At 39.0% G+C, this 22,886-nt stretch overlaps 1 protein-coding gene across 1 annotated transcript in view; it reads left to right on the top strand.

The window, feature by feature from the left end:
• Window positions 1–22,886, top strand: part of Ryr3 (ryanodine receptor 3) — a 517,407-nt gene that overhangs the window by 127,774 nt on the left and 366,747 nt on the right. The gene's annotated exons all lie outside the window — the stretch shown is intronic.

The following is a 22,886-nucleotide window of genomic DNA, read 5'->3' as shown; positions in this document are numbered from 1 at the left end:
ATCCTTATGTTTGCAGAAACACTAAGTCCTAGATTCATGAATTTCATGGCAAGTAAATGTATTTTGGTCATACCTAGTTCACGTGTATATGCCATGGAAAAAAAGCAAGAAAGAAAAAACGTGCAGAACACATGCTCTGAACCACAGAGAACAGGGTACGTGGTGTCCAACTCAAGTTGATTCTCTCAGTCCCAAGACGGGCACGTTAGTCTTTCCAGCTTACAAGTTCCAGTGCCCATTCCCATCCTCTGAAGTTTGCTGATCACTGAAAGAAGCAGAAATAGGATGTCCTGTGGTTCTTACTGGGCACACTTCAGGGAGCTTCTAACAACTCGGTGGTGGCAGAAGTTAATCCATTCCAGAGTCTCCCATTATCACCACCACTTTGTGGCATTGAGTAAATAACATACTGAGTCTTACCAGTTTTATGAAGTACCTGCCACAGAAATAGTGCAACAGGTGGTATTCCATAAATGGTAACTATCTTCCCCTTTCCCCCAGAATATAGCAGGGACTGTCATTACCTCTATTCAAATTGGCACCCTACTCTACCCCGCCCCCCCCCCGCCTTGCCAACCTTTCCAAGTAGTAACAGTTTCCATTTTCCTGATTGATTCCCAACAATACACTGTATTGCCTGTGTAGTTCTGTCTGTATTAACACCAGAGTTAGGGGTACATTTATGGTACTTGCAGCATCCTGTCACAAATTGGCGGAATGGAAGAACGGCTAGAAAATCTAGAGACCAAAGGTCAATTCCAGAGAACCCTGGGGGTTACATAGGAAAGAAGATGAGGTCCCCAAGCCATATTGTGAGACTAAAAAATAAAGGATAAGAATTTGGGTTAATATTTGTTAATGATCCCATTGCACTTTATAGTTTAGTGAATGTATCTGCATGTATGATTATGTAACTTCTCAAAAGAGTCTTTGACTTGCATGTTATTATCTTCGGTTTGTAAATAAGGCTTGTTGAAGTAAGGGCCTTGCCCCAAACCAAGCAGTCAGAGTAATCTAATTGGTAGGCAAAATGGGGTCTCTGGAATTTCATCCTGGTGCTTTTTCTGCTAAATCACCATTGCTGACTTAATGAAACTGAGGTATTGGGAGTCTGATTGAAGGACAGGAAAGGGTCTCTGTGCTCCAGTAACTAAACAGAATTTGATATTGGAAGAAGACTTTGCCAGCCGGCTGTGCTTATTTGCCTTGCTCAAAATTAGAACTGGTATACAAAGTGGGATCCTTCCCATTCTTTGATATTTTTAGTAAACTTGGTTATGGTATGAGTGGGGGCAGAAAGGGAATATTTCCTATTTTGGGGTTCAGTCTGGTGGTCACCCAGAGAGCTGGCAGTTCATTGCAAGATGGAAGTTAAAGGAGAAATGTCTCATTTCTAACTTCCTAAAGCAAGCTGTTGCTTTGGATTAATAATCTCTGAAGAGTAATTTAGGTCATTTGGATTTAAACAAAGACAGTAGCATCTTGGTTCCTCCTGTTGAATACCTCAAGGGGGTCTACCAGTGAAACCGTAAGATGATAATGGAGCTGAAAATTCCCTAATGCCTTGTGATGTGATAACCATCTGTGTTGTCACATAACACTCATGTACTTGTGATGCTGGTGTGTATCTACTGCACAGACAGTCATAGGGAAGTGTAGCACATGCAATTATGTGCAGTGCATATTACTTGAGAATAAACAACTCTCCTGGGTTGCATATTTATTATATTTTTCATCATTTTAGAGTATATATGCATATAATATTATAAGTTAATTGTAAACAGCCTCCAGCAGGTCATTCAGGGGGACTCCAAAAGAAGGCATTATTATCCCAGGAGATGGCAACTCCATACATCTTGTTGCCCCTGTAGAATTGACAAGAGGGTGGGGGTAAAGAGAGTAATGTTGATGATCCTGATCTCTGTAGGCCTCAACTAATGTGTCTTTAGTTTTTTAATTTTTTTTTTACTTAAAACAACAACAACAATAAGAAGTAGTGGGCTGGAGGTTGTAACTCAGTAGTTGAACATTTGCCTAGCATACACAAGGCCCTTGATTCAATTTCCAGTATTGGGGGTGAGTGCAGGGGAAGAAACTTATTCAGTAAGGACATAAAGAAAGAAAATATTTTTTTATCTATATAATGTGTTTGTGTTTTAAGTCAAGTGCTATTATAAAAGAGTAAAAAAGTTTTGAAAATTTTTAAATTTAAAAAGTTACTGTAAACTAAACTTACCAAAGAAACATTTTTATGAATTCAGTGTAGCTTGAGTGAAGTGTTTATAGTATAGAGGACAGAAATGTCCCAGGCTTTCACATCTACTCACTCGCCCACAGCAACTTCTAGTCTTGAAACATATACTTCAAGGTATAGCATTTTTATACTGCATAGTTGTTCTTTTTGTGTTAAAATTATAGAACTGTCATGTCTTATTTTATATTTCTACATTTTTATGGACAATAAATCTATGGGACTTCCCAGGCAATCATTGAAACAGATGTTATACAATTTTTTTCTGCACTTATGTATGCTTAGATACATAAGTGCCAGTGTTACAATTTCATGCAATATTTAATATAGTCACATGCCGTTTAAGTTTATAGCCTGTAGGCAATAGGCTATACCAGATAGCCAAGGTATATAGTAGACTCTAGGTTTCTTTAAATATACTTTACAATGTTTGCACAGTGAAATTTTTTAACAATGCATTTCTCGGAATATATCCCTATTGTTAAGCAATACATGACTGTAGTCCTATTCTGGAACAATCTGTTCATAAAATGTCTATCATTTCTTATGGCGGAAAGAGACATCTGTTTCAATGACTGCCTGGGTGAGAAAGTCCTACATACTGCTTGTCTATAAAAAAGCAGAAATATAAAGTATAGCTGTGACAATTCTGTAGATTTAATGCAAAAAGGGCCAACTGGTGTAGTATAAATAGTGGCAATTTAGTCTCCCTTTAAACAAAAAAAGCGTATCTGTATGTAGATCTTGACTATATGCTTGCTATACCACAAATCTGATTGTGCTTGGAGAATGAGCAGGTATCACTGCATTGTCTTTGTGATTCTGCAACGATCAACACACAGGCTTTAGTTCATGATTTTTCTGTCCAAAGAAAAAGAAATGAAGATATTCTTTCTAAAAGAAGTATTGGCTTCAGAGGGGAAAACACTTAATTTATAAACAAAGGAACTCAGACTGCATAAAAATACGATTAACCTTTGACTCAGTTGGTGAAGAACAGTTAATCAAACATACATTTGTCTTTTCATTGGGTCCTTGGAATTGGTAACTGTTTTAGTCAGCTTTCTTGCTGCTGTGACTAAAGGACCTGACCAGAACAATTTTAAAAGAGGAAAAGTTTATTCAGGGGCTCATGGTTTCAGAAGTCTCCAACCATAGAAGGCCAGCTCCGATCCTCAGGGTTTGAGGTGAAGCTGAACATCATGGCAGCAGTGTGTGGCTGAGGGCAGCAGCTCACATTATGGTGATCAGGAAGCAGAGAGAGAGAGAGACTCTACTCCCCAGATAAAAATATATACTCAAAGCCGGGCCCCCATTTCTACCCCCTCCACCTACATCCTACCACTTCAGTTACCACTCAGTTAATCCCTATCAGGGGATTATATCATTGGGTTAAGACTCTTATAACCTAATTATTTCTCCTCTGAACCTTCTTGCAATGTCTCACACGTGAGCTTTTGGAGGACACCTCACATCCAACCCATAACAGTAACATTGGACTTTTCTTTCTTTCTATCTTTTCTCTCCAATGGCCTAGACTAAAACAAAACAAACAAAAAACAAAAAAGAAAGAAAGAAAAAGAAAGAAATTAGCTTCTGACTACTTTGCTATAACACACCAAGTTTAAACTTGAAACTCTGGCCCAGCTAAGCTCAATCATCTAGTTGTTATGCATTTACTGGTCATATCCTGTATGCCCAGTCTTGTCCTACACACAAAGATGAATCAGGCATAGTTTGTATCTTCAAGGATTTTATAACCAGGAGAATGGAGGCAGATAGGTAAAATGGTAGTTAAGGTACAAGGTAACAAATGCAGGGCCTGAGTCCTTGGTTTCTATGAGTAGTCTCTGAAGGCCCGTGTATTAAAGGCTTGGTCTCCAGCTCATGGTGGTATTGGGAGTTTATGGAACCGTTAAGAGATGGAGATTGATTGACAGGAAGTCGGGTCATTAGAGATGTGCCCTTAAAGGGAATATTAGGACCCTGGTCCCTCTCCATTTCTTTCATTGCTTTCTGGCTACCATGAGGTGAGCAGTTTCTTCTGACACTCCTACCATGATGTACTACCTCACTACAGACCCCAAACAATGGTGCCTACTGAGAATGGACTAAAATCTCTGAAACCGTGAACCCAAATAAATCTTTCTTCAAATTGAATATTAGGTATTTTGTTATAGTAGTGGAAAGCTGACTTACACACACAGGTATGCATTGGAGTACTATGGAAGCACAGTGGTGGATTAGATAATGTATGTGGCAAGTGTTAGAAAATAAGAAGTGTGATAGAACAAGCATTTAGGCCAAAGGAATTTCATGTGCAAAGACTCAAAGATGAGAGAGAGCATGGCACTTCTGCAGTTACTGAAATTTAGCATTTGGGTGGGGAAGGGGGTAGGAATTGAGGCTATGGAAAAGAGGGTAGGAACCAGAAGGGAAAACTTGGACTTCATCCACAAAGTCTGAAAGTTATGGAGAAACCATGGAAACGTCTATGCAATAGAGTGAGGTGCTCAGATTTGTCTTCTCAGATATCTCACGATCATAACCATGGAGGACTGATTGAGAAGAGAGGAATATAAGGCTGGGCTCTTTGAGGAAGATAGTACAGTAATTCTGAGGCAGTGGTGGGACTAGGAGAAGTTAAGGAAATTCTAATTAGATATGTAAAAGAGGAGCTGGGGACAACTTCAGATTTCTCCACTAATATGAGGAGAATGATGATAGCTGTCACAATATAGGAAATGCATATGGAATAATTCTAGAAAAGAAAAAAGCAGGAATTCTGTATTAATTTACTTGCAGTGAGTCAGGGGCATCCAAATGGAGAGGATCAACATCCTTTATCTTAACAATAGGGAACTGAATCCCAGATAAGATTTAGGAGTTATAAATAAGTCTGCATTAAAACCAGTGACGTGGACCAGTCACTTGGTGAAGAATTTGAGAAGAATAGAGGCTGAGGACAGAGCCAGGATGGAGGAAACCCAGTTGTGAAGGTGCAAGAGGCTGTATGACAAGGGAGAGGAGGGGAAGCTAATTGGGAGAACAGGACATTGCCTTAGAAGGTCCAAAAAAAAGGTTTCCAAAAGAAGGAAGAGGTTCAGTGTGTGTTGCTGCCACATACAGAAGTCAAATAAAGCAAGGTCAGAAACTGTCCCCTTGGGTAAGACAAATGGAAGGTTACTCATAACCTAAAGTAAAAGTAATTATCTACAGGAACAGATAACAGAGATAATATTGTACGTGGTCATCCATGTGCTTTGTCACATTGTTACAAGAGATGGAGTCTCTTGATATTGGTCCTAAATAAAAGTATTAGGCAAAAATGTCTATCTTTATAAACAACGAACAGGATAAGTATTTTTTTTTTTGAAGCTTTACTTCAGGTTTTTATTTGGAAATAATTTTGGACTAAAAATTTGCATATTAATGTAGATATTCCCCATGTGTTCATTATCCAGTTTCTACCAATTTAACATTTTATGTAACCATAGTACATTATCAAAACTCACTTATTTATTTGTACATAACTCCCTGCTAAAAACAGTGAAGGGAACCTTATACATAATTTATGCATTCATGGACCTCAAATTTTTTAGTGCATGAGTAATAATACTAAAATTGGGTAAATTTGTTGTTTGTATTCTTTATAGCTGCCATTCTGGCAAGAAATGGAATCTTAGAGTAGTTTTGATTTGCATTTATCTAATTACTAAAGATGTTGAACATTTTTTTTCATGTATTTGTTGATTGATTATATATCTTCTGAGAAGTGTCTGTTCAGCTCCTTAACCCATTTATTCATTGGGTTGATTGCTGTTTTTTTTTTTTGTTGTTGTTGTTTGGTGTTAAGTTTTTTAAGTTCTTTTTATATATCCTGGAGATTAGTGCTCTGACGTGTGTGTGGCAAAAATTTGCTCCCATTGATTCTTTTGCTGAGAAGAAACGTTTTAATTTGAATCCATCCCATTTATTAATTCTTGATCTTATTTCTTATGTTTAGGAGTCTTGTTAAGGAAGTCGGGGCCTAATCCCATGTGTTGAAGATTTGGACCTACTTTTTTCTCTATTAGGTGCAGGGTCTCTGGTCTAATTCCTAGGTTCTAGATCCACCTTGAGTTGAGTTTTGTGCATGGTGAGAGACGGGGGTTTAGTTTCATTTTGTTCCGTATGGATTTCCAGTTCTCCCAGCACCATTTGTTGAAGAGGCTACCTTTTATCTAAGGTATGTTTTTGGCTCCTTTGTCTAGTATAAGATAACTGTATTTATGTGGGTTTGTCTCTGTGTCTTTTATTCTGTATCATTGGTCTATGAGTCTGTTTTGGTGTCAATACCATGCCGTTTTTGTTACTGTAGCTTTGTAGTAAAGTTTAAGGTCTGGTATAGTGATGCCTCCTGCTTACTCTTCTTGCTAAGGAGTGTTTTGGCTATTTTGGGTCTCTTATTTTCCCAAATGAATTTCATGATTGCTTTTTCTATTTTTATAAGTAATGATGTTGGAATTTTAATTGAAACCACATTCAATTGGTATAGTGCTTTGGATATAATGATCATTTTGACAATATTAATTTTGCCTATGCAAGAGCATGGGAGAGCTTTCCATCTGTAGAAGATATTCTTCAACTTCTTTAATGTTCTGTAGTTTTTATTCTAGAGGTCTTTCATTTCTTTTAAGTTGATTCCCAATGTGGTTGGTTTTTTGTTGTTGTTGTTGCTGTTTTTGTTTTTGAGGCTATTGTGAACAGGGTAGTTTTCCTAATTTCTTTTATAGAGGATTCATCACTGATGTATAGAAATGCATTTGATTTATAGGTATTGGTTTTATATCCTGTTACTTTGCTGAATTCATCTATTAATTCTAGAAGTTTGTTGGTAAGGATGTGGGGACTTGTGCATTGCTGGTGGGATTGCAAATTGGTGCAATCATTTTGGAAAGCAGTATGGAGAGATTCCTTAGAAAACTTGGAATGGAACCACCACTTGACCCAGCTATCCCGTTCCTTGGTCTATAACCAAAGGACTTAAAATCAGCATACTATAGTAATACAGCCACATCAAGTTTATAGCAGCTCAATTTACAATAGCTAAACTGTGGAAGCAACCTAGATGCCCTTCGATAGATGAATGGATAAAGAAACTGTGGTATAGATACACAAAGGAATATTGCTGAGCATTAAAAGAGAATATTATGACATTTGCAGGTAAATGGATGGAGTTGGAAATTATCATGCTAAGCGAAGTAAGCCAATCCCCCCCAAAACCAAAGGCCAAATGTTCTGATAAGTGGATGCTGATCCATAATGGGGGGACAGGGCATTGGAAAAATGGAGGAACTTTGATTTGGCAAGGTGGAGGGAAGTAAAGGAAGGGGGGATGCTGGTAAGAGAGATGGTGGAATGTGATGGACATCATTATCTTAGGTACATGTATGACTGTACACATGGTACAATGCTACACCGTGTACAATCGGAGAAATGAAACGTTATGCTGCCAGTATGTACAGTCTGCTATCATAAATATCTAATTAAAATATTTTTTTAAAAAGTTGGGTAAGTTGACCAAATAGAACCATTTTTAATTGCTGTTTACATACAGTATATTTTTACAGAATACCAATCATACACACTTTAACCATCAGAGAGAGTTCTGTATTGTGTGTAAATAACTGTGATCCAATCTTGATAATTTATAAGAATGTTTAACCCTCACTTTCAGTAAATCCTCTCATATCTCATTTCAATCTTTTTTGCTCTATTTTTAGGACTATTCTGTCTCTTTCTGATCTCAGTGGATAACACATTGCTACCATCTTCCATATATCAAACCTCCCATACCAGAGGGTGAATAATGAATTTCCTTTCTGCTTGGAATTTTTCAGGCTAAATAATTATAATAAAGCCTAAAGAATTGATCTTGCAGAATGCTAAGAGGATTAACTAGTTAATGGACACAGATTGCTTGTAGGCAGAGCAGGAAAGGATATGACAGAAGTTTTTTATCAGAAAGGAAGTGTGCAAGATAGTGTATCTTTCTGTTGACTTTTTACATGTTTTCTTTTGGAGCTTTGCATATGAATTTCTCCTCTCACAGAACATTTTAAACTTTTGAACTCCTGGGAGGTTTGAATTCAGTGACTACTGAGGTATTTCACTTCCAAACACTGATTCTACAAACTCCATTTATTCCATCCCCTGAATTGGTTTAGAGGTATATTTGCACAAAAGAACATGGTAGGGACAGAGCATGCAAATGAGGTCATGAGCACCTTTTGGGGGTTTGCTGGTAGAGATGAGTTTTGCTTTCAGCTGTTTCTGGTGGGGTTTGTCCGTATATTTTTTCGGTGGGCCAATCTTAAATCAGAACTCATCAGAGTGCCAATTACTTGCAGCTATGAAAAAGTAAGGACTGTTCTTTACCTTTGATCAGCTTTATTTAAAAGGAGTAGATGTTGATGCTCAGTTCCAAACTGATTCAGGGATTTATAATCTAAAATTATAAAGAGAAAGGTTCACAATTCCATGTACCTTTAAAAAAAAATGCATGATGACTAGCATTTTGTGTGTGTTAAACATATGGATAGGTACCTATAGATAACTATGATTTCATAAATTTTCTTGGAACATATTTACTTACACATTGTTTAACATGGTGTAGTACCACCCATCCACTTTCCCACATTTTGGAAAAAAGACTAAAATTTCTTGCTCTATTTCCATGTAGAAGGGAAAAAAATGTGCTAAATAAAAAGTAAGGTGGACATAGATTAGCTATGTAACATTGTTTACATATTTTAACTCCTGCTACTGCAAAGAAAATGTAGTTTGTGGTGGAATGGAGAGACCTAGAGTCTCCAATATCTACCATTATACAACAGGCAGATGCATTTGAAGATTCATATATTCCCAGTTATACAGCTCTTCCATTTTGTTTTCAGGGAATAAAAAGAATGTTATTCATTCAAAATAGTTTTATCTGAAAGTTATTTGCACTTGGCACAGCAATTTGGGAATGAATTGGGGAAAGAATAATCAGCAAGTTTCTTGGCATAGGTGGAGCCAGGTACTTTGAAAACACTCAATAAATACTTGGTAGTTGGTTGGCTAGTGTGATGGTTGATTCTTATGTGTAACTTGACTGGGTTTAGGGATGCCCAGATAACTGAGAAAACATTATTTCTGTGGTGGTGCTTCTAGAAGAAATTAGCACTTGAATCACTAGTCTCAGTAAGATAATCTATCCTCACCAATGTGAGAGGTCATCATCCAATCTGCTAGGGGCACAGATAGAACAAGAAGGCACATTCTCTTTCCCTCTGTTCCTGAGCTGGGTCATTTGTCTTCTCTTGACCTTGGCTATTAGAGCTTTTGGTTCTTGGGACTTCAGACTCCAGGAGTTACATCATCAGCCTTCCTGGTTCTGTAGTTTGCAGATGGCATATTGTGGGACTTCTTGGCTTCCATAACTACATAAGACAGTTTATGTGTGTGTGTATTATCTCATACTGGTTCTGTTGTTCTAAAGAACCCTGATTAATACAGCAAGGCTTCTGTTTTAAACCTCCAGTCCATTGTAAGTTTATGATTTCCTAGTTCCAGAGGCATCTGTGAGGTATTAATTCTTGTTGATTCACTTAAAACTGCCAGATCGTCTCCCTGTCTAGTCCGGATATCCTCATGTATTCCATGGAGAAGTATTATAAAGGCTTTGAGAAGAAGAGAAAAATGAATTGGGTTCTGTTTTAGAGGGAATTACCTAATAAGAGAGAGGAAACTGAGAGCCTTTGGTGATTGGCATGTCTGGGGTTAGTGGTGGCTTTGGAGCCTTGATGAAAGGAAAATGAAGACCTAATGCTGGATCTTTCCCCTACTACTTTTTTTTTATTACACCCAGATTTCACTTGTTTTCCCCTGTGATCCATACCTGTATCAGAATATCTGTTAGCCTTCTCTCACTTCTCCCACTGGAACTACTGAACTGGGTCTATTGGGAAGTCCCCTCTCTCCACTGTGTCAGTCATCTAGGGAGCTCTTAAATACCTGAACACAGCACCTGTCCCCAGAGATTCCCATTTGCTTGGACTGGGCTAGGGCTCAGGCACCAGTATATTATTTTTTTTAATTTTATTTTTTTTAGTTGTCAGTGGACCTTTATTTTATTTATAATCGGTGCTGAGATGAACCTAGTGCCTCACACATGTGATTTTTATATTAACAAGCGCTCTACCATTGAGCTACAAACCCAACCCAAGCATCAGTATATTCTTAAAAGTGCTCCCATGATTTTTATGTCAACATGGGGCTGTGTCCCACTGCTTTACAGTAGATAAGTTTTTTTTTTCCTATAGACTCATGGAAATAAGACAAAAATCAGAAAAAAATAGAAGAAAAATGAGATACTTTCTGCCCCCTTTACCAGTATGTGGAGGGATTATCTGAAAGATCTGGAACATCCTTTTCCCCAGCATGAAGCTGAGACTCTTATTTCCCAAAGTCACTTAGGGATAAAAGTTTGGATGGTTCTACGAATAGCCATGAGGCTTGGACAGGTGAGGTCAAGTAGCCAAACCTGGAAAGGCATGCTCCTAGAGGCTGGAGAGGGCACCGTGGGGCTTCTTAGGTGGCAGGAACCTGTAATTCTGCCCAGCTACTTTCCCAGGAGATGGTAGAGCTGTGGGGGCCAAGGTGCTAGAGACCTTGGCATTGACCCTGAAGCCACCAAGACCTTGGGAGTTGTAGTATCTGTGGCTTTACTTTGACACATTTTTGTGTTCTCAAGATCATGGTGTGTAATGGACACTCGATCAAAAAAAATATATTAATGAATAATGAGTGAACAAAAGAAATGTCCATCTCACTTTGGGCAGTCACTTAACATGTGAGCCCAAGCCTGAAGATCTACACCTGTAGAATGGATATAAAGATAACAAGAGAGAATTTTTAGGAGTCTAGGAAATACACAGTGTTTAAATCAGTGCCTGGAGGAATCATTAGATCTGAGCTTCTGCTGGCACCCCTTCCTTAAGTGCTATGTATTCACTGATACAGGGTGAGAAGAGCCTCTCTGTACTACAACCTTTAATACAGGAAGTTGCCACACACAATATCCAACTTATAACCCCAGACTATCCTTGGGAACTAGATATACTAACTGAGCCTTGCCCAGGAGAATGAGTTGAGAATTCCTGGCATTTGTCTCAGTTATGCTGGTCCTTGTTCTCCTCAGGAGGTATGTCTTATAACCCTGGAAAGTTCCTAATTTTAATTCCTAACAAAATTTTGATACTTTAGTCTATAGGTTTCTACTCCAATTTTACATACCATACTGATCGACTATTTCTCCTAACCATTATTTTTATTCATTGAACATCCATGGCATGTTTTCCATAGGGCAGATGTTGGGGATACAAGATAACCAAGCTGGAGATGAACAGGATGTATTCCTTGCCTTCTATGCATTAAACATCTGGAAGGGGGGATTTAAATAAAAAACCCAAGAGTTACGATATTGAGGTGTAAGTTCTTCAATAGAAACTCACAGTGGCTCAGCCTAGGGCAGAAAAGCTTTCAGGAAGGAAAGAGAAGTAACTTGAACATCCTTGTGTTCTTGTCACTGTCTTCTTCAGTGCCCTGAATTATATCACTGTCTTTGTAGGTCACTGCTATGCAAAGCCTGTTGGAGCCAGTGCATGAAATATTTGTCCTCCTAGAATGTGAACCCCAGGAAGGCAGGCACCTTGGCTGTCTTGTTCACTCCCAGGCCACAAGACAGTCTGGCACTTAATTGAGGGTACAAATATTTCCTGAATGAATGTATGACTTAGATCTGAATGGAAGTAGAAGAAATGGGTAATTCTTTTTAAGGAACTTAGTCCTGGACAGGTAATTCATACGGCTTTATGTACCATTAAATTATGAAAACCTTCCTGTTGCCTGTACGTGACCTCATTTCCAAAGATTTACCCAGCTGAATGTCAGCCCATAAATTTCATTAAAATCCACTAACCTCATCAGGAATTCTTTTTGAAAAAGGCACAGTGTTCCTAAGCTATTAGATTTGGTATGGAGATTGCTTGGTGCTTTGTTCTTGCTTTCAAATTTTACATCTGTCACTATTTTGGAGGGTTGGTGTACACAGAATATTCAGAAAGTCCCCTCTGTTGGTTATTTTAGTGTCCTTTACTTTTTTTTTTACATAAAAAAGGAAATTCTTTAAAGCACCCTGTTTAAAAGTACTACAAGTAGAAAGAATCTCAGTAGCTTAGTTATCCTCCCACAAAAAAAAAAAAATAGTGGACATACTGAGGCCCATTCCTGGAGTCTATGTATTAGAAGATCTGACGAAAAGTAGTGTGTTGATTTGGATGACTTGTGTGGCCCAGAAAAAGAATTATGCTTCATCTTGTGAGTCACAGGTCCCAGAACCAATGACAGAAGATGAGAAATTGACTTATAGATCTGATGACACGCAAACATAAGTACCACTGTATAATTTTTCAAGTTCATTCCGTAGGGCCCTGGATGCTCTTCTGCTTCTGGGGCTAAGTGCTTAAGAGAACGAGATAAGACAAAGTCACGAACATGCATTTCGGATATGAAGCTGGGCACTTAAAGTGTCCTAGGAATAAGTTTTTTAAAAATAAGGTTCAGAGCAACATTAGATCAGAGACCAAAATTTTTCTGGCATGACTTTACCACCAGTCCTTGCTGCCTCTGAGGTTAGACAGTGAACATCAGGATTTGATATAGTATGCCAGATAGCTCCCATTCATTCTTATTCCTGGCTGATGTATCTAAAGCAGAAAGAAATCAAAGAAGTGTGTGCATTTAGCTGGGTGTAGTCATTCACCTGGTGTTTTCTGATTGGATGGGAGAGAAGAGTACAAAGTTATAATGTTATAGTTAGAAAGCCTCAGGTAGAGCCTGAAATTCCCTGGTACCAGCTATATAATTATTTTTTCCTTTTTATGGAAGAGAAATTATTAATAAGTTGACAGCTATTTCTAGGGAAATGTCATTGGCCACTGCATTTGTTCACATCCCATAGCAGCATGTCTGCCTGAGGGAGAATTAATTGCATATGTGAACCCTAATGGCTGTATGCCTCCTTGATCAATTTAGGGAAAACTTTCCCTTTTGCTTGTTTCCCTGAAACTTCCAAAGGGAATAGCCATGGGAGGCTGAGTACATTTTGCAATCAAACTCCAGTCTCTGCTTCCTTTGTCAATGTGAAAAGTCAGAAACTTTTTGCAACTGGAGCAGAAGGGGTCCTGAGACTGAGGGTGCCTCTTTTATTTCTCAGTCCCAAACATAAGTATGTAATTCTAGCTGGGACCAAGGACTGTTTGGACACTTCCAGTAAAGGAATAAAAGAGAAAATAAATCCCCAACTTTTTGTGACAATGTATTTAATAGAAAAATGACTGATCCTCCATCCAGTGACTATTTGAGTGTCCACCATGTTTCAGGCACTGTTCTGGGTAGTGGGGATACAGCAGGGAACAAAGCAGTTGCCACAGAGGTTGCATTTTAATGGGAGGGATAGATATAAGAAATATATGTTATTAGAGGGTAAGTGCTAGTTTCAAAAGAAGACAGATGAACAAAATGGGAATTCATCAGGAGAATGGGGTTTTACTTTTATATTGGGCAATGAAAGAAGGCTTTCTGGCAAGGTGACCTTTGGGATAATACCTAGAGGAAGTGAGGAAGGGAGTGCTGCAGGTTCTGGGAGAAAAGCATGTGGGTAAAACAAAGAGTTGGAGGAAGGATCACCCTTCAAAAGTTCAAGTTCCAAGGGAGAGGTCAGTTTAGTTGAATCTAAGCAAGCAAAAGAGCGCTACAGGAGAATTGTAGGGAAGTGTTTAAGAGATACAACTTGATGCTTTGAGATAAACATATGTCATGAAATGATCACCACGATCAAGGCAATTGACATTTCCATCTCACGGAGTTACCTTTGTGTGTGGTGAGAACATTTAAGATCTACTCTCAGCAATTTTCAAGTACACAGTACATTATTGTTAATTGTAGTCACATGCTTTAGCATTTATTCATCCTAGTGTAACTGAAGCAATTTGACCCTTTGGCCAACAGCTCTGCCCACCCCAACCCTGGCAGCTACCATGGTACTGTTTCTGTGATCTTGACCACTTTAAATCTATATAAGTGAGATCATGTAGTATATGTCTTTCTACATCTGGCTGATTTTACTTAGCATAATGTCCTCTTGTCCATGTTGATACAAAAGGCAATATTTCCTTTTTCAAGAACATGTGATATTCTTATGTCTGAGAAAGATTTTTTTATCCAACATCTGTCAACATTTAAGTTAACTTGTATCTTGTCTATAAACAATGCTGCTGTGAATATATGGGTATAGATATTCCTTTGGCATACTATTTTATTTCCTCTTGATACGTACTCAGGCAGGATTACTGAATCATATGGTGTTCTGTATTTTTTTTTAATTTTTTTTAAAAAATCTGTTTTCCAGGATAGCTGTAATATTACATTCCCACCTTGGGAATGGTAACTGGTATGTACCAAGTGTACAGGAGTTTCCTTTGTTCCACATCCTTGCCAACCCATTTTCTCTTTTAAGTAATAGCCATGTTAACAGGTATGAGGTGGTATTTCGTGGTGATTTTGCATTTGGAGGCTGGTCTATTCTTAGGACTTGGTAGGGTATGATAAGAATTCTACCTTTCCCCTAATGAGACAGGAAGCTACTGGAGGGTTTAAGTAGTGGAATGAATTGATCTCGGGTTTAAAAGACGCTGGCAATGTGTAGAGACATAAGTGAGAAACAAAGTCAGAGGTGATTACAGTAACTGTGACAAGAGATGGCAGGAGCTGGTAGACGGTGGTAAGGATATAAGTTGGTGCAACTTACAACTATGTTAAAGGTAGGATGGACAGGGTTTCTCAGTGATGTGGATGTGAAGTGAAAGAGAATCAGTATAACTTCAATATATTTTTTATTTTCTTTCTTTTGCTTGAGCAACCTAAAGAAAGGAGTTTCCATGCCCTGAAGTAGAGGAAGAGTTAGAAGGAACACCCCTGGGGGAGACAATCCATTGGACATCCTAAACTTGAGGTGCCTCTTGGACATCCAAGTGGAGATATTGAATATGCAGGTGGAGGTGTAAGTCTGGTATTCCGAGGAGAGGTTTAATCTGGGGAGACAAATATGTTGTAAGCTATACAAAGCTTTTGAGTCATGAAACCACCATAGAGAAGGGTGCAGGAAAGAAGAGCACCTAAGGATTCATTCCTCTCTACCCCAGCATTAGAGAGGGGGAAATGAGACCCAGAAGGAGCTTCCAGAGCATAGGAGAAAAAAGTAAATTAATGTGTATTTCATGAATGTGTATTTCACAAGCCAAATGATGAAAGTGTGAAAGGAAAGGGAAGCTTTATCAACTTTGATTCTTGGTCTCATGAAATTTCCCTCTTACTGCACTTTGCAATAATTAAGGATCCAGAGATAGGTGAGTAGCCATTCCAAATTTTTGACAGATGCTAAGACAAAGAAATACCAAAGGGATAATTAAACTAAAACTAAAAGCAATGACAAATTTTTCAAAAAGCTGACTCTCATCCTTGGAGAGTTGGACTTTGGACTGGTTATACACGTTTAGTTGATAAAGTTGGGCTACTTGCTAAATATTTGTGAAGTTGTGGGTGTGACCTCATTCTAAAACTTTACCCAAAAACTTAATCTAAAACCTTAAGTTTATAATTTATAAAGTAGGATTAAGAATATTTGAATGTGGGACTGGGGTTGTGGCTCAGTGGTAGAGCACTGACCTAGCATGTGAGAGGCACTGGGTTCAATCCTCAGCACCACATAAAAATAAAGGTACTGTGTCCATCTACAACTAAAAATAAATATTTAAAAAAATTTTAAAAATTGGAATGTCTCAAGGGTCACTATAGAAGCAAATATCATCAGTCCTTTAAGAGAAATCTTTACTGTGTAATTTTTATGCATAAGCATTTTTTGTTAATATGATTAGTTTTCAGAATATGATTCTTTTCATAGAGTTCATAAATGTTTCTCTGTGCAGTGCTCAGGTACTATGTTAGGCACTGAGGATTCATAGGGAAAGGGGAGACTCTTAAAACTGAAAGATGCAAATAGTAAAAACTATTCATATTTGGAACATATGAAATAGGTGACCAGTGCCATTAATCTCTGTGAAATAATTTGCAGATTGTCTCATCAATCCAAAAAGCCCATCCATTTTCTTTCTTTCTTTTTTTTTCTCCTGGTGCTAGGGATTGACCCCAGGGGTGCTTTACCACTGAGTCACATCCCTAGACATTTGTTTTTATTTTTTGAGAGTGAAACGCTAAGTTGTAGAGGCTGACTGGAACTTGCAGTCCCCCTTTCTCAGCCTTCGGAGTTGCTGGAATCTCAGGCATGAACCACTGTCCTTGGCCCCCACTTATTTTTTATTGAAGAGATGATTTGGGGTAAAGCTTCAGATTAAGTTGACATCCATGTCTTTACCTATATTTAGCAAGTAGCTCTAACTTTATCAGTTCCCTAAAATAGAGCCTGATGTTCAAGACAAGTGGGTAGGACATATCTTCCCCTTTAAAGCAGCAAATGGTTATGGAGTTTACTCTGCATTTGAACATGGACCTTGAGCTCTGCTGGCCTGCATGCTGTCCCATGTGTTCAGGCTCATGAGCTTCTCAGCACTGGTGATACGCAAATCTAACTATAGGGCTGTCATCAGCTGCCTGATGATCTACCTTAAATAGAGCTGTCAGCCATTTTGTCTTGTCCCAGAATGTTCTTTGCTAACAACCCAGAGAGAAGAGAGAGAGCCAAGGTGCCCCACCATCAGCTCGGAAATGGCAAACGTGGCACTCTGTTGTTCCAGCCGTTGGGCTGTGAGCCAGGGAGTGAGAAGGCAGCAATAGGAGGGAATAAGCAAACTCCATTTTCAAGTTCAAAGTTCTTTGGCCAAAAGTACTTGCTTTGTCAGAGATGACCCGTGACAGTGAGATCTAAGCTGAAGGCTGCATGCCCTTGTTCAGGGACAATCACTCAACACTACCACAGGTTGAGTCTATGACTGGAGGACCTGGCGCGTATGAGCCACATAGCTTGGAGGGAATCTGACATATGATATACCTTGGATTTTAACCACTTTCCCCCTTTTATTTCACATTTTGAGCTGATGATCACTCCCTCCAGTATTGCAGTCACTGGACGCAGAAATGTTTTTATTGGCTTCAGCACTCTGGGTGTTCTCCCTGGCATTGTGCTGTATGATTTTTTTACTATTCAATGTTGTTTGACCATGTGAAAGGGCTTCAAGCTATTTTTATCAACACCATCACTATGAGCTTTAGAGACAGCAGACATGAATTCAGTTCTATTGGTAAGGTCAGTATCTTGGAGTAAGAGATCCAGTTTGGCATCGTGATAAAGAAGACAGACTCCTCAGACAGCCCTCAGTTCAAGGTCTGGGTGTCTCATTTAGAAACTGTGTGGCACTGGGCATTCACTTACCCTTTCTGTGCCTCACCCCTTTATCAAGTAGGGAGCATATTAGTACCCACATTCTAGGGTTTTGTAAGGATTAAACAGTGACTGTAATGCAGTGGTACATAATGACTGTTCTTTAGATATTCACTGTTATTAAAATTGCATAACTCCTCTGAGCTTTGGTGTCCACACTTGTAAAGTGGTTATGTTGTTAGGTTGACTTAAATAATCTAGGGGGACATATCAGTATAGTGTCTGATAGAGAAGTGCTAAATGAATGATATCATCGATAATAAGAAATGCAATCTAAACACTTTTGAAATGGACTTAAAAACCTCGTTATCACTTTATTATGTCAGCATCTGTTCTCATTTGATTATTCCATTCTGGCTCATCAATGAAACAGTGACCCTTATGGGTGAGAGAGTAAGGAAATCTCTTGTAATCTGATTGTCTATCAGTCAGTCAACGTGTTTTTGGCAAACATGCCATTCCCAGCTTGGATGAAAAAGCATAAGTTTTCTGCTCTCATAAACTTTAAGTTATAATGTAAAAATATACCTGTGTAATAAATTATAATTTGGTACATAAAATACATTAGTCACCAGAGTTCCATTGCATAGGTATAACTCTGCAGAGAAGATAATGCTTTGTGATGCCATGAGAATATAGGCATGGGAGTAGGGGATGTCTCCTAACCAGATTTTAAAACAAAAAACACATGCCTATCATTGGGGATTGTCAGTTCACCTGATTCAGATGTAGTAGGTGACATGGGACTGGGAATTTGGAAGTCCTCAAATGCTAGTTCAGGAAGTTTGTATTTGTTTCGTGAACATTGGAGAGAAAGCCATTGAGAATTTTCAGCAAGAAAAGCATCAGAACTCTGTCTCTGGAAGTAGGCCAGATTAAGACTGTCAAAAGAGCCTGTCTTACCCTCAGACCTTCAATCTCCTTTTTATCCTTTGCCCATGTGCTCTGCAACAGGAAAGAGGCAGAACTGAGAAAGGGAAGATAATGTCATCCAAACCTGGTTTTCATAGTTGGAAATGCCATTAACACACATGGGGGAAAATAAAAGTGACAGACTGAAAAGTTCTTTGTGTGCATTGGGACATGTCAGTGTCCACAAATCCAGGAATTCATTTAGGAATAGGTGGAGGTTTAGAACCCTAGAAACCCAGGTGGCTGAGGCACCAGTCATGTGGCAACTCCTCAGAAGCAGCTAGAGGCCTGAAGAATGGACAGATTGCCAAGGAAAGGTTACAAAGACCAGTTCTTGGGAAATCCCTAACTTCAGGGGTCTCAGGAGAAAAAAGAGATGGGAAGGATTCATCAGAAAGAAGAGCTGGGAGGACAGATTGAATATGGGAATGGAGGGTTTGAAGAAGAAGCATTTTGGAAGCGTAAGCTTGACTGGGATGCAGTGAGGCATGAGAATGAAGGAGAGACGGAGCCAGATGTGTTAGGTAGAGCTCAACAGTGGCGGCAGATCCAGCCGAGACATTTTGACCTCTTGGATTACAAACAGGGCATCTTTATGATCCTGAAGATATTATTCCCTAGGGACTTAAAAGATTCATACCCCTTACCCATAAGGAAAACGGGCTGAATCTGAAAGGTCTTGTTATTCACTCCTACCTTATTGATTACCCTCCAACTTGGCACTTTCTTCTGTTTCTCTTTCTTTTATTAAAGATAATATATGTAGTTATTTGATATTGACTGAATTATATGTGCCCTGATTCCTACAAAAAAGAATATCTGTGGTTTTATCCCAGTGAAATCAGAATTAGAACAAGCTGAAAATAAGGAAGCAGGAGACCATAAATTTATAATGGCATATAACCCCTCAGTTTTTACTTTTTTTTTTCTATCAAAAGATCAGCCATTCTTACTGAAGCGGAGGAAATAAGGTGGGTGGAGGTGGCTTCTTGGAACTGGAAATCTTGAAGTTGAACTTGTCTAATGGAAGTAAGAGAATGAAAAAGCAAGAGATCAGTTTCAAAGAGTGGAAGAGTCTAGTTTCGATTTTAGAAATGGAGTTGTTTCATGTGATGGCAAAGAAGGTTTATCATGGTATGTTACTGAAGCAGAGTAGAAATAGTTGGATATAGAAGTTCATTTTGGACAGATGGTCCACATAAACCATAAAGTTACTTGGGATGATAGCTGAAGTGGAATAGAGAAAAGCTGGAACCTAGTCTTTGTACCCACAAGTTCATTATTACATAATTAATGGGTCTTTCCTTATAAAACAGTGTATAGCCATAGTATCCTAGCAGGATGCTTTGACATTGGTAGATAGTCAGTAGACTGAAGTTGTATTAGATTTTTTTTTTTGATTGTCGTTAAGAGTCACGTAAATGATAAGAGAAGTAGCCAAAGATGATGTGGTGGGTAGATTTTGCATACCAAAATGGAAGAGACTTTGCACATAGATGGAGAGTAATAGTCTAAATGTAGCACTGAGACTAATGAGAGGAATGCAAGCCTCTATATAGAGCTAGAAGCAAGATGCAGAAGCATTTGCAACCTCTGATTAAGGGGGGAGGGTGCCTTGGAAATGATACCTTTGGGCAGTACCCAAATTTGATTTAGAGCAAACTGAGAAAGGATGAGAAATAATTGCTTAGCAGGGAGACAGTGCAAAATCAGTACAAGCATGAGTAAATTTGGAAAGGCTGGCAACTAAAGGGGCTTGTGTTTGGTATATTAGTAGGAAATGAAAGCAGTAATGAGATCAGTTGTATTAACTCATCTTGTGACTCCAACTGGAATTTGCTGCAAAGATTTTAGTACATCAAGCACTTGAAGGTTCCAGATGTCTAGCTGTTGTAGGGAACAAAGGCAGGTGCAGGCTGCCACTCCAGGTGGTGTCAGCAGCTAGGTCAGCATTGAGCATAAGGTTCCAGATGGAATCTGGAAAAAAAAAGTAGTATTAAAAGAAGCATCAGTTTGGCCAAGAACTCCACACTCACATGTGTGTCACTCAGACTGCCCAAATATAAACACACTGGGACAGGGCCGCTCCTCACAAATTGAATCAGAACAGGTTTGTTTCTTCCATCACTTTCTTGGAATCCTGTGTTTTAAGGATATGGAAAATCTCAGAAGACAACACAGACCCCGAGCAATCTAGTGCAAGGTCAAATCAAGGAGATTTGGGCACCTTGGAAGGAAAGGGAATGGAAAAAGCAGTCATGGAAAGGGACCTTGAAAGCAAACTTTAAAGGGGAAACTTGATTTCACTGATTTGTGGGAAAATGTGGTCTGTAATCAGATGCTTTTTTTCTTTCAAATGCCTGTTTGGGGTTTTGTTGTCATTTGTTTGTTTTACCAGTGAATTTTGTATTTCTCAATGCAGGGTGTTCTTGGTATTTTGGAAGAAAAAAAAAATAACGTACATTGAGGACTTCTTACATTATAGACCATTTAACTTCCATGATCCCGGGTTCCAAATGCAAGTAGCAGCCCCCAGTAATTTTGACAACTAAGAGTATTCCATTACTGCCAGTAACCTTTGGAGGGTCACATCAGTTCTGGTAGATACAGGATCTAGACAGAAACTCCACGCAGAGAATATTTCATTCCTTTCAGACATTTCGTTGAACCCAAATTTTAGGAACAGTGATATTCTGGAGTTTTCTTCTGTCTCGGTTAAAATGAGAACCTTGAATTCTGACTTCACAAAAGCAGAAGCTCTTGAATTTTTTACTGACTCGATACGATAATGGACAATGACATTTCAGTGCCTTAGTAAAACTCTTCCCCCCGCCCCCAGTCTTTTCATACATCTGCAATTTGTGGCTTCCCAAATTTCACCATAGCCCCTCACCTATTTGGGGCACCAGCAGACATTTTTGTGGGCTCTGTTAGTAGTGACCATGTTCACACTCCCACCTAGTGGATTCATTTTATTTATTGACTTGACAGATATATCACAGACACAGTTTAAGAAACCATTTTGACTTAGTCTACCTTTCCAACACTGCTTAAGTCAACTTTTTCACTACTGTGACTAAAAGACCTGATAATTATAGAGGAGGAAAAGTTTATTTGAGGGCTCATGGTTTTAGAGATCTGAGTTCATTGACAGCTGGCTCCATTCCTCACGGGGAAAGAGTATGATGGAGGGAAGCAGCTCACATGATCAGGAAGCAGACTCCACTAGCTAGATACAAAATGTATACTCCAAAGCCACACCCCCAATACCCACATCCTCTAGCCTCACCCTACTACCTTCAGTTACCACTCGGTTAATCCCCATCAAGGGGTTAATTTACTGATGGATTGGTCCTAACCCAATCATTTCTCCTCTAAACCTTCTTGCATTGTCTCACACATAATCTTTTGGGGGGACACTTCACATTCAAACCATAACAGATACTCAAGGACAAACCCTAATACTTGGGGGACATGAGGACAAGACAAAGAAATAGATGAAATAATGCTAGGGAGGAACCTGCAACCGGCTCTCCTCTTTGGTCACGTTTTTAACCTAACTACACTGTAGTCTTTCTGATATTTAACTTGATAGAGAGCATGAGAGGAGCAAGGATGAAAGCTTTGGCAGGAAAAAAGTCTTCCTTTCTACTTCAGGCAAGTGCACATATGAGTGAAAAGGGAGTTCAGACTCCTTCCTGGGACCATCAGCAAGAGGAATGCAGTTAAAGCAAGCTTTCTGAAATTTTAGGAGGGCTGCTTTTGAGAATGTGGGAAGGAGCTCCCTTCCTTGAGCATTCAGAATGGCTCTTCTGCTTGACCTTTAATTCTTCCTTCCAATCTGAATCTTCAAGGCTTCTTTTCCCACTCTCCTTCTGTGACACTCCAGAACTTGAATCCATCATTCCCAGCACATGTGCTGCCTACTGCCGATGCTTTCTTCCTCCAACAAAACATTTCTCCCACAACCTGAAGTAAGCTCTCCCACCATTAATGTCACTTCACTCCAGTTTCTTCTGTATCTGTTCCCTTTTAACCCCATTTTATTGCTTTAGTCCATATTTGGAAAGATTGCTTAGATTTATTTTTATATTCATCTAAGCATTGAAGTGTTTTGCTCAGCCATGTAGACCGTATGCCTTTTTGTGTATCTCAGAAGCGAGGCCCATGCCGTATGTAGTC

Source organism: Marmota monax, unplaced genomic scaffold (genome assembly GCF_021218885.2).
Source record: "Marmota monax isolate L192 unplaced genomic scaffold, Marmota_monax_Labrador192_F-V1.1 WCK01_AAM20220418_F8-fsc00001, whole genome shotgun sequence".
In the NCBI taxonomy this organism is placed as follows: Eukaryota; Metazoa; Chordata; class Mammalia; order Rodentia; family Sciuridae; genus Marmota; species Marmota monax.
Note: the sequence above shows the minus strand (reverse complement) of the source record. Positions and strands in the feature narration are given on the sequence as shown.